This window comes from Dermacentor andersoni, chromosome 9 (genome assembly GCF_023375885.2).
Source record: "Dermacentor andersoni chromosome 9, qqDerAnde1_hic_scaffold, whole genome shotgun sequence".
NCBI lineage: Eukaryota > Metazoa > Arthropoda > Arachnida > Ixodida > Ixodidae > Dermacentor > Dermacentor andersoni.
In genome coordinates this window covers 86,362,159-86,370,458 of record NC_092822.1, presented here as the reverse complement: position 1 = coordinate 86,370,458, position 8,300 = coordinate 86,362,159, and positions in this window count along the sequence as shown.

The window sequence follows — 8,300 nt, the reverse complement described above, 5'->3', positions numbered from 1 at the left end:
ATTTCACAATCAGGAGCCACACAATCTATTAGAACATTATTGTCAAGGGAATCACGCACATATGAAGAATCACAATACTCTATGCATCACGTGGATTCGAACCCGCGACACTCGCATCTATACAATTCAAAGCACACATCCTAACCACTACACCAGAGCGCTACCAGGCCCAGTCGTGTTCTTTTAGAGGTTATATATATACCAAATGTATTTGAGGAATCGGCTGCGGTGGGTGGAGTTTCTCTGCAGTGTGCTGTGCTGTTGAGTACTGGAATACGTTTGCGTTTGCATCATTTCCATTCCTTGCCACGACTAACGAAGGAAGACAACGTAGACGACAACGTGCGAATCATTCACAGCTTGTCTTCACCGCAGGAAAATAACAAATGTGCCGTTCAGCTCACGATCGAGTGCTTCTCCAGTCCATACATTATATGTTCTCCGAAAATACGCGGATACAAAGTATCGCGCCAACCATCCACGTATGTGAATTTAATTTGCGCCTATACTGGTGAGCATTTGCGCCTATACTGGTGAGCCAGTTCCATTCGCATATGGTCAACTGCGACGCCAGTACCAGGCATTTCGACATGCCTCACGCTGCCGTGTATGCGTTCTTTTCAAGTGCATTAGTTTAGACTCTGGTTCAGTCCGCTGTAAGCTGTTGCCCTGCATTAGCAGCGCATCATTAGCGTTTTGAAGCGCATGCATTCCAGCATTTTGAGACTGCTTATGCCGATAGCCACGTCACATGCATCGGCACGCACATTTAAATTACTATTGTGTGCACTTGTTACTAGTGCTCTGCTCGTATCCTGTGGCAGTGCTCGTTCTAAGAGCTTCGAAGACCATCTACACTCATGCGTGTGTTCATTATATATGCACAGGATGGACTTGGCGGCTAGTTGGTTGAGCATTTTAGAAGAAACAGCGCAACACAAGGACGACGGGAAACATGGACCACACCACGTAGCGTACATAGTTTACCTTTATGCTCTTAGCGCACTTCACATGTCACCACAATACTAATAGCACAAATATAGCATATTTTACACTATTTACAGCCAATACGTTTAGGCCACTACACAACCTTGTGACAATACCCTTTATTATTGACTGCACCATCTCCACATCATATCATTTTTCGACTTTCCTTCCCCAACATTAGCCCTTCCGCCACAATACCCCACACAACATCAACGGAAAAAAGAACACTGGCTCAGAAATGTTTTTCCTCACGCAACATCTATGTGGCAAAATGGAATCGGTGCTGGAATTTATCATCGGCAATTTTAATCCGAAGAAGACTTTACCGTACAAAATAGTGTTCCCCTAGGTAATGTGGCGGTAGCATAAAACCACTGGTTCCGTCATCATCATCATCATCATCATCATCATCATCATCATCAGCCTGGTTACGCCCACTACAGGGCAAAGGCCTCTCCCATACTCCTCCAACTGCCGCGGTAATGTACTAATTGTGGCCATGTTGACCCTCCAAACTTCCTGATCTCATATGCCCACCTAACATTCGGTCGCCCCCTGCTACGCTTCCCTTCCCTCGGAATCCAGTCCGTAACCATTAATGACCATCGGTTACCTTCCCTCCTCATTACATGTCCTGCCCATGCCCATTTCTTTTTCTTGATTTCAACTAAGATGTCATTAACGCCCGTTTGTTCCCTCACCCAATCTGCTCTTTTCTTATCCCTTAACGTTACACCTATCATTCTTCTTTCCATAGCTCGTTGCGTCGTCCTCTATTTAAGTAGAACCCTTTTCGTAAGCCTCCAGGTTTCTGCCCCGTACGTGAGTACTGGTAAGACACAGCTCTTATACACTTTTCTCTTGAGGGATAATGGCAACCTGCTGTTCATGATCCGCGAATGCCTGCCAAACGCACCCCAGCCCATTCTTATTCTTCTGATCATTTCACTCTCATGATCCGGATCAGCAGTCACTACCTGTCCTAAGTATATGTATTACCTTACCACTTCCAGTGCCTCGCTACCTATCGTAAACTGCTGTTCCTGTCCGAGACTGTTAAACATTACTTTAGTTTTCTGCAGATTAATTTTTAGTCCCACCCTTCTGCTCTATATGAACACAACCTCCTATGTGAACACAACTGGTTCCGTACTCAATCATAACTTTTCTTCTTCATTGGCTACTGGTTTTGAGCCTACCGTGAAAGAGAATTTTGCTACAAGTAAATGTGTTCCGTGAAGAGAATTTCATTCCTGTACTGACACTGCTTTCGATTCAGGCCACGGTAATACCAGCACATGCACTCTCGCACGCGCGCTTATCGAGGTACTCGGATATGGTGCTGCAATGAGAGTGCATGGCTTGATCGGTCGCAATATTTCACTTGCACGCTGCACCTTGCAAGAAAATAAGCGGCTCTCCTCAGCGCTTGCCATGTATGCATGGAAGCTGCACCGATATAATGCAATGGGCGGCGCCCTGACGCGATCTAGTGGAACTAGACTACAAACGTGTGGAAGTGAAATATACTAAGCACGGGCGGATTTCGTGAACCGCGCACCAACGGACGCGTAAGCGCCATCTTCACGGCAAAATAATACTACCACCATCAGTTTCTTGGCGCAGCCAACGAAATCGTTTGCAGGGTATTTTAGGGCGCTGCAGATGTCATCGCAACATGGCGGTTCTTCTCGTGACTAGGCATGCAGGAGCTACTTCACTTCTCGTGACTTTCGTGCTGGCGCAAGGTAAGATTCATTTCGTTAGGGCACGTAGTTACGCAATAGGGCACTGACAACTATGCTAAAATCTTCCTCGCTGAACGAATAAGCCGCACCGCATACCTGCCAACCTGGGAACTGAAATATTCGTAAAGTTCTGTGCACAAAGCCAGAAAGAGGTGAGGAGAAAGGGAGAGGGGGTTAGTTGTAGAAAGTTTTTGTTTTTCCCTAAAGCTTCCTCTGAAGACACGCCTTTTGAGGAACACAGACACGCTTCAATGCCGATGATTTACCTATACGCGCTGCGCGCAAGCTTCATGGACCTTGCAACGACACAGAATGACAAGCGACAGCTCGCTTTCAGATCAAGGTTGCCTTTTCGGCACAATTGCTGCTGCCGATTTCGCCTGCCTAAGGAACTTATATGTGCAAATTTGCTCTACTCAAGGACCCAGTGCTTGGCGCTCTTTGGCCGTACTTGGCCTTTGCGCCATCATGCACCACATATCATCATCATCAAGGACCCAGTGGCTTACGTCCTCTCACCATCAGAAGACTTCCAAAGAAAAGCTCGCAGAGCGATCAAATAATTTTGCGAACAGAACGTAACTTTTCCGTAAGCTTACTCAATATTCGTAAACTCGTAAAAGGAGGCAAATTTGTTAACTCGACAATGAATTCGGCAGAGCTCGCAGGTTTGCGCAACGGTGCCTCACAGCTTGGTGACGTCTTGCTCGCAAATTCGCAGCAGGATTTCACCTTCTGCTTCAACCGCCTAATATCTCCAACACTACTAAAAGCAAGCGCACATCTTCAGTTGCCCCTTATTTCGTGCCGTTCACCGGCCAATCCACAGTCCTTTAGTCAGAGAAACAGGCAGGACTGAAGTGAAAGATCTTGTAGTGGAGATTTCTGCTTACTCGTACAGAAGTGTTCGTACTACTAAATGCGCATACGCGCATAATTTTGTAAATGTGCGGAATATTGGAGGTAGCAGTGCAAGAGAAAGCAACACGTAGGAACGAGGGCATTTGTACTCTGACAGGAGAGAAAGCGTTTTAATTTCTTTCTATCAAACGATCCACCATTTATTTCTGAAGTAGAATGATCATCAAAATTCCTACGCATTTTAGTCATGTGTGGAAACATAAGAGGAAATGAATTGCCGAATTTAACGCCGAATTAACCAGTATTTCTCCTCCCCGCTTTATACCAGGTTTGTGTGCTGACCCTTCCGACATTAGTGGATGAGGCGCCCATCGCTGCTTGAGCCTTCGCCCGGTGTTCTTTCATGCTGGTAGACACTGCCTCCTCCCACGGAATAGCTTTGTGGTCATTAAAAAAGCTAATCAGAAAGGGTCTAGTACCCATAGAACATGAGATTAAAGGCCCGCAGGCCCAGCATATAATGATAGAAATTATTCCTAACAGAACGCAAAAGAATAGCATCTTTATTCTGAACATATACAGTAGCCCATCCAAAAGACGGCAGCGTTTTCTCTCCCTGCTCAAAAAGGCAGCCGAGCTCGCCGGCCTGAACTCGCTAATAGTGGGTGGGGAATTCAACGCGCCGTGCCATGCCTGGGGATACGGCCACACCACAACCAAGGGCGAACAGCTATGGCAGGACTCGCAAGACTTGGAATACTCGCTCATCACGGATTCCAGCGCCCCAACGCGGATGGGCAATTCGGTTGCAAGAGATACCCCATCGGACTTAACAATGATCAAAAACATCGAGAGGTTTACCTGGAGACACAACCTAGAAGACCTAGGTAGCGACCACATGATCATCGAGATCACAATCCCCCGAGCGGCAACCACCCTCCCAGTCAAAATCTTCAAATGGACAGACTGGGACAAGTTCCGCAAGCCCCGGGATATCAGGCAAGACGAAGAGCCAATCGGTGACATTGACAGATGGATCGCGGACCTGACCAGGGATGTCGGGGAGCCCACGCAAACCATCACTCCCGAGTTCCTGACGGAGAAGATGGACAGTCGCCTCGCCCACCTCTGGGAAGCCAAGAAATACATACAAACCCGATGGCAAGGCCAGGGGTTCAATCGAAAGCTGAGAAAAAAGATAGCCGACTTAAACAACAAACAAATTGAAGAGCACTGCAAAACCTTGAGCAAGCAACAGTGGGACGAAGTCTGCAATGCCGCGGATGGCCAACTCCATAACGGAAGTACGTGGCGACTGCTGAGGCACCTGCTGGGCGAAACCCAATGCAAATCCAAGCAAAGAGCCGACATGCAGAGACTTCAGCACAAAGAAAAAGGGGCGGTGAGCGAGAAGCAAATCATCATGAAACTCTGCGACGAGTACCTCCCGCAACGACCGACGGTCGAGCCCGGCCGGTACACTGGCAGTCCTAGTCCCAAGTTAGAGGAAGACTTCAGTGAGGCGGAAATCAGAACGGCACTCCAAGGACTCAACAGGGAGTCAGCCCCAGGACCGGACAGGGTTAACAACAAAACGCTCAAAAACCTGGGCGACAAATCCATCAGGAAACTCACGGCCTATATGAACGAGTGCTCGAGAGAAAGTCGCATCTCGGAGCAGTGGAAGAGGTCCAAGGCTATCCTCATACCCAAGCACGGAAAACCGTTGAGTTTGGAGAACGTACTCCCAATCTCTCTCACGTCGTGCGTGGCTAAGGTCTTGGAACACGCCTTCCTGAACCATATCAACAGCCATCTAGAAGAGACGGAAGCCTACCCCCACACCATGATAGGCTTCCGATCCCGCCTGTCCACGCAGGACGTCATGTTACAACTAAAGAACCAGATCCTTGACGACAAGACAAGAAACACCAGAGCCATCCTAGGACTAGACCTGGAGAAAGCATTCGACAACGTCGCTCACGAGTCGATCCTTAAACAAGTGTCTAATCTGAACCTGGGGGAAAGGGCCTACAACTACGTGAGGGACTTTCTGAACGATCGCAAAGCCACCCTGACGGTTGGCGGCCTCGAGTCCGAAGAACGAACCCAGGGAAGGGCAGGTACCCCCCAGGGCTCAGTTATATCTCCGCTCTTTTTCAACTTAGTCATGCTGGGTCTCCCCAGCAAACTACGGGAAATCGAAGTAATCCACCACGCTATATACGCAGATGATATAATGATTTGGGCAGAGCGGGGCAGTGACGGGCAAATTGAACACGCACTACAAACGGCCATTCACAAAGTGGAAGAGTATCTCCAAGGAACGGGCCTCAAATGCTCCCCGAGCAAGTCCGAACTACTCCTTTACCGGCCCACGCGCAGAGGCATGCCACCAAAGAGCTACACAGGACCCCGGGAGTACGAGTAAATCGGCCTGTACACCCAAGAAGGAAACGCAATCCCCAAAGTAAACAAGATCAAAATCCTCTGAATGATCATTGATGCCAACGGAGCTAACGGCGAAACCGTGAGGAAGATCGAAGGCAAAGTCACGAGCGCCAGGAGACTCTTAAAGAGAATAACCAATAGACAAGCGGGCATGAAGGAAGAAAACGTCATTCGACTGATCCACTCATTCGTTGTCAGCTACATCGCCTATATAGCCGCCTACCACAACTGGTACGTCGTGGAGAAGAACAAGATCAACACGCTCATAAGGAAAACGCACAAGATAACCCTGGGCTTCCCGGAATCGACGAGCACCGAGCTCCTGGCTCAGCTGGGCATATACAACACCCTAGAAGAAATAGCCGAAGCACAACGCATCTCGCAGCTCGAATGCCTGTCGACCACCACGACGGGAAGGTACATTATGAACACGCTCGGCATAACGTACCACAACCAGCACGGCCAGAAAATGCAAATCCCCCAAAAAATCAGAGAGACCATTACGGTGGCAAGAATTCCAAGAAACGTGCACCGCGATTACAACCGAGGTAGAAGAAAGGCAAGAGCCGAGGCTCTGCCCCGTTCATTCGGCAGGGAAAGAAACGCGCGCTTTGTCGACGCAGCCGAATATGCGAATGGACAAAAATACACCGCCGTAGTCATAGACGCAGAGTCAAAAATCAGAACCACATGCAATGTATGCACCAAACACTCGGAAATAGCGGAGGAAGTAGCGATTGCGCTGGCTCTCGCAGAACAGGAATGCGAAGTCGTACTAAGTGACTCAGAAGCGGCAGTAAAGAATTATGCCAAAGGTCGAATTTCCAAGGAAGCGCTGTCCATTCTGGCGAAAGCGGGCATATCCAAAACCGTGAGCTCGAGGATCATATGGTTCCCCGCGCACGTCACCACGGAAGGCGACGCGCTCCTGAACCTAAACGAGACGGCGCACCAGACGGCACGAGACATGACCCGCCGCGGCGAAAAGGGCAACGCCTCTCGCACGGTATATAGCGAACGCTTCTCGAACAGAACGGGACAGGCTCGCCAGACACAACGACATAACCAGTGCATATTTGAACGCCAGAAGGATATACCCACCGCCGAGTTCCAAACTGAACAGGAGGCAGGCCGTCACCTGGCGACAACTCCAGACGAACACCTTCCCTAATCCAATCCGTCTGAAACGTATCTTCCCAGATAAGCATCAGGACGACACGTGCAAATTGTGCCAGGAAGGACCAGCAACACTCAAACACATGCTGTGGGAGTGCAGTGGAGGAGGGATGGCAGTTACTCCGGAGACACTGTCGTCGAGGTGGGCCGCCGCTCTGCGCAGCTCAGACCTCGGAATCCAGATGTGGGCAGTCCAGCAAGCCCGTGAGGCGGCATTGAGGCAGGGCCTTGACGTTCCCCCGTGGAGGACCTGAGCCCGGGTCACGTTAAACCTTGCCGGACGTACAAGAAAGTTGCATCCATCCATCCATAAAAAAAGCTAATTTGAATGTTTGTAGTATATTTATGTACCTCTTTCCTCTTTATAATATTGGAATGCAAAAAGCACCCACGCTTATATCAGTCTTCAGTAAGGTGGGTGATTTATCAGAAGGAAACAATCTCGTGTCATCAGCAGAAAAAAATAACACATGAAGATAACCATTTGGGGATGTACTTAATATGTGCGAGGAAGAAAATGGGCTTCTTTCTGAACGAATGTTTTTTTTTTTTTGAAAGAGGGTGAAATTGGGGTACTTAATATTCGAAGGTATAGACTGATTTTGTAGCTTCTTGGCCAGGTCTTGCTGTCTATTTGTATCTACGCTTTATTCGTCTTCAATGTAGGTAGAGTGGAACTGCTCAACATTGCTCCCAGTAGGGCAATATTAGACGATACTAGTTCCTGTATTGCCTTTATCTAGTGCCTTTATCTAAATTATCTCAAGAATATAGCTGTTTCATTTATTTTGTCGTCGTACTCACACGATGCCAGCGCAACACGCTTAAAAACCAAAGTCTGCATGGCCCACTTAGAAGTACGAAGCAATGTTCACAGGTTTTGGCATTTTTGACAACTTCCACCATTCAGAACCTCCTAAATTGTCTCATTACTTAGCAGTCCGCCATACCTCAGGACATACCAGCAACCAGAGGCCAGTGTACTCACTACATGTTCGCGATTGTTTCAGCACCATTCAGGGAGTAGTTAAGCCGTTCTACTTTACAGGTGAGAAATTTTCAGTTATATTAGTCCTG